This window comes from Pteropus alecto, unplaced genomic scaffold (genome assembly GCF_000325575.1).
Source record: "Pteropus alecto unplaced genomic scaffold, ASM32557v1 scaffold131, whole genome shotgun sequence".
Taxonomy (NCBI): domain Eukaryota; kingdom Metazoa; phylum Chordata; class Mammalia; order Chiroptera; family Pteropodidae; genus Pteropus; species Pteropus alecto.
Genome location: NW_006434709.1, coordinates 5,534,952 through 5,539,803, shown reverse-complemented (window position 1 = coordinate 5,539,803; position 4,852 = coordinate 5,534,952). Strand labels below are relative to the sequence as shown.

At 41.2% G+C, this 4,852-nt stretch overlaps 1 pseudogene; it reads right to left on the bottom strand.

The window, feature by feature from the left end:
• Positions 1-222: 222 nt before the first annotated feature.
• LOC112478105 lies at positions 223-341 on the bottom strand (annotated as a pseudogene).
• Positions 342-4,852: the final 4,511 nt, after the last annotated feature.

Here is a 4,852-nt window from a genome sequence, read left to right as displayed (position 1 = left end):
AGACTGGTTGTGGATCCCAGGATACCACCCTGCTCTTACCATGTTCACAGACCTACTACCTCGTATTGTAATTGTTGTCTAGCTAGAAGCTTCTTGAGGGCAAAGAATGTGTTTTGTTGCTCCAGGGTCCAGGGTTGGGAATATGGTTCAAAGAAACAGCTTAGCACAGTGTGAACTGGAGAGAGAGTGCCTGGCTTTTTTTTTTTTGTTTGTTTTTTTTTATGGCTATAACACCTGGTCTTCCTGGGTGGTCTCCCATCCAAATACTAACCAGGCCCTACCCTGCTTAGCTTCCGAGATCAGATGGGATCGGGCTTGTTCAGGGTGGTATGGCCGTAGGACAAGAGTACCTGGATTTGAATCCCAAGCTCTGCTACTGACTAGCTGTGTACTCTTGGGCAAATTACTAATCTCTTTGTGCCTCAGGGTCCTCTTCTGTAAAATGAGGATGTTAATAGTACCTACCCCATAGAGTTATTAGGAGGAATATATGGGTTAATATTTGTAGATTGCTTAAAGAAGTAAGTTCTGTATAAGAGGTAAATAAAGCAACAGGAATGAGATAAGCACACAGTAAATACTTGTCGACTGAATGACTGGCGCAGGCCTCACTCTGGGTTTGGCCGTTTCTCCCTTTCTCGTCTTTCTCCTGTTTCATTCAGCACATAGAGATTTTCTCCAACAATTTAAAAAGTTTCTTTTCTTTGTAGTTCTTCGTTTTTCTAGGCTCACATTATATCTCTAAGTATCTCTGTAGTCATCAGCTGCTAATTTTCCTAAAAATGTTTCTGTTTCTGTTGCGCAAAGGGGTAAGTGAGAGTAAAACCAAATCATGGGATCTCAAACACACACCCCGTTTTGGAAGCAATTTTCTTTTAGATAAAATGCATGTGTAGTTCCTTTCTTTGTATGCAGGGTATACTATGGAGAGGCTTTTCCAAATGAATCTATTTAAAAAAGAGATTTACACAAGGTACACAGAGCGCACTCTGCAGCAGTATTGTGTACTATCTCAAATCAGTGTCGGCTGTTACATATTTGAAGTTAATTTGACGTTGAAGTAAACAAATCAAAGTGTGTTTATGGAATAATTATGCCCTATTCTCAATGCTGTGGCTAAGAAGTTTTGTCACAATTACTGATCAGTGGTTTTCTTTGTTTTGTTTTTGAACTTCCATAGCAACACACAAAAATAAAGCTGTTGTTATTACACGAGCACTTATGTAATTCCAGCATCTTGTAGGCAGAGTATCTGAGGACGAAGTCAACAAATTCTTGGCTGAATCTCCTCATCGTGGTTCTTAGAGTATGACTTGGTTGGATCTTTGGAAATTGCTGGAGAAGGGAGACTCTTTTATAAGCTTGGTCCAACCTTCCAAAATTGCTTTAAAATGCATGCACCTGCTCATTCCTTGCTTGCACGTGCAAATATCTTGTGTGTTGTGGCTTTCTCTCCTTGCCACTGGGGAAAATTGGTTCAAGGTCTTTTGAGATAGATGGCTTCCTTCCAGATCAGCAGTAGGAAACTTGACATAAGAAAGCAAACTGAGGGAGCGTCATACTTTGTCACTTTTTTAAAAGATTTTTTTTTCCCCAACGAAGCTCATTAAGCTCCATAAAGGAATATACTTAATCATATATACCAGAGAGGGATGTTTTCATGGGGGTACTAGTTGATTGCCTGGAAGGTATATATAGGAGAAGGGGTCTACAGGTTGCCGAAGGCATGCTGGAGGGGTGGAGGTGGAGTCGCCTGCCCAGCAAGTCTCCCTGAAGTTGGTCTGACCCACTAGAGAGGTGTTAAAATGGATCTAACACTTCTCCTCAGACACTGTCTCCCCAGTTACTTTTCTCAGGATGTTGTGGCAATTCTGATGGGTACTTCTGCAAGGAACCTGTTTTCCCTCCTAGTCCTCTTTAAAGGGAGGTGTGGCTCAGTTCCCAGTTCTTAGCATAAATGTCAGTCCCATTCTTCCTCCTCCATTAAGCCCAGAGACTCCTTGCCCTTTGCACACAGCATACTGTTTCTCAACAGGATCCCCAGAACTTCTCCCTGCTCATTTGAGGACCTTGGTGATAGTGGGCACTGTGCAGCTGTCAAACACTGGGGTCTGCTGCTAAGTGTTATTTTAATTTCTCTTCATCTAAATTCCTCATAGAGCAGCTTTTGAAACATGAGATTGTCTTATTAAGAGGTACTTATCGTAAAGTAGAGCGAGCTCCACCTTTGATGAAGACAGAAGAGGCCAAGTTTGATGGGTTGGACAGCGTTAGACAAAGAGAGTAATTAATGACTTAATTGCCTCTTCACACTTTCCTTAAGAAAAGGAAGTTTTTCTTCTTTTCTTTCAAAACTATCCGGGCTCAGAATTGGAATTCCTAATGTTATTTTACCATTTAGAAAAAAAAAAAAAAAAGAAAGAATAAAAGAAAAAAGAAAAATGAACCAGAACCCAATTTTTCTGTTACATTTTCCTGTAATATCTTCCTCACTTTCTAAAATTATCGTCTGTTGATTTGCCTTGGAAGTTGCAACGATCTGTTTGTAGAGAGTTCAGTACCTTATATAGATTTCCTTGTGTTACTTTAAATGCTGATAAGATACGTGGCAAATTAATGAAATAAAAATAGTTTTGTCAATAAATAGAAGAGAAGCCACTTTCAACATTTGCTCAGTACCCATTGCTTTTCAGGGCCTAGACAAAATTAGTGGGTAGGATTAAAGAATATATTCGTCTTTTATCCCATGTTTGAGTACTTGATCACAGAGGCATGGTTTAATCCAAACATCAATAGCACCTCGTCAATTCCATCAGAGACAGCTGTCAAAGTGGACTTTGGGTTTGTTAGAGCTTTGTGTTTTATCCTTTTTTAAGGTCACGGAGTATTTTCTTTGATTTCTGATGCTGAAATCTTTCTTAATCTTCTAAACTTGAGAAACATCTGTTAAGATTTAATGGGATGGCTTTTGTCTTAAAATTAGAGTCCATCTTGCAAATCTTTCCACCTCCTTTCCTTTCTTAACCCCCAATTTGGAAAACGGGGAGCCGGGACAGAGGAAGTGAAGCGCATGGCCTTGATCAGGCAGAAGCTCTTCTGGTCAGTGTGCGAGAGAGTGTGTTAGAGTGACTATCAGGCAGTACGGGGCACTTCTGATTGCTGTGACCACAGCGTTCAATTTTGTTTCGTTTCCTAGAGACATTAGCAATTTCCTTGTAGCACATCACTTAGCCCAGGATCTGAGTGGCAGATTTATGGATCCCAGAGAATAATGAGACAAAAATGTTGTAAGCAGGAGAAACAGCCTGAAATAGGAGTTTTAACCCTTTCCCCTAAGATTCCTTGTTACTGGATTGCATCATGTTGACAAAATTTAGTAGTTAAAATAGCTGGAGGTACAATATTGGCATCTAAAAATATATGCTTCTAAATACGTACAGACAGCTGTCATGTCTGTTGACAGAATATATTAGTCATTATCCTCATCAGCAGACGAAATCATCACAGTTTTCATAATGGAGGTGTTTCTTACTACATAATTGCTTGTGATTTTGGAGGTCCTCTGATAAAGTCACCACCATTGTAATCATGGTGTTTTCATTTACTTGCTTTTTATATTCTTAACCTGGATGTTAACACCTCAGCCAGAACGCTTCACTGGGAAGCATTAAGAGGCTTCTATTTATTGCTTCAGACACATTTCCACTTACCTTTGAGATGGAAATATGGGCCGGAAACTTCTGTTCTCAACAAAGAAGGTAGTCCAAGACCTTTCACACTAAAGGTGTCAATATCCGAATTGAACCTTCTATAAATATAGTGTTAGAAAAACGTGTATAACTCCTGAGAACTGGATTCGCCATCGTCAGAGGTTTTCTTGCCTCTTTTCACAGGCAGGAACTAGCAGGAGTGGGTTTTGGGCAGTCAGAGAGAACTCTCAATGTCACATTGAGGGACCATAGAACTTTGGGGAGCTTATATAACTGTTCTGAGCCTCAGCTTCTTAGTGGAAAATGGGGATGATCATAACTACCTTACAGCTTTGTTCAAACATTCATGAAATAACTGCACCCAGAATGCGCTTGCTACATAGTAGGTGATTGAAAAAATATTAGCTTGTCTTCCTTCCCTGTTACCCTTGCATTCTCCCTCCACTTCCTCTCCCCACCTCAACACATGCGTGCAGCTTGTTTCCTTTTCCGTATGAAGGATTCCAGAGAACTGGTACCAAATTTACTTCTGAAATGGGAGTAGAACAGCAGTCTCAGCCCTCACTCCCCTATTTCTGACCATTCCCCAATCTGGCAAGACGAGAATTCTCATCCTTATAAACAAGAGCAAAATATTAACAGTTATCTGCATCAGGCATTGTGTGAAATGCTTACATATTTAATTGTCACGATGAATTTTTGAAGTAGATGCAGTTCTTATCTCCACTATACAGAGGAAACTGAGGCTCAGAGAGCGTGGGTCACTTGCCTAGGATCACACAGCTGAGAGTGGAGAAGCCAGGCCTTGACACAGGCATCTTCTCTGCAGCGCAGCAGGTACCCCATGCTCATAAGGCAAATAAGCCCCAGGGTTAGGTAGGTGTCTGGAGGACTATTAGTCACATTCTTACAGCCCTTTTTGATTTGTCAGGCACTGTCTCGCAGAGCCTTAGTCCCCAAGTCCTCTCAGCTGGGAGGAAGGACTCGTGAGTGGCTGAGATGGAGCAAGGCCCGCCCTTTAGGGAGGCATGTTGCTGCTGTTCACAATATGAGGGGGTCTTGTCAAGCATTGTTGTTTTTCCCCCTCTGCCTCTTCCTCCCACTTCTGACAAGGTTTTCAATTAGCAGCTTGTAGAGGTCCG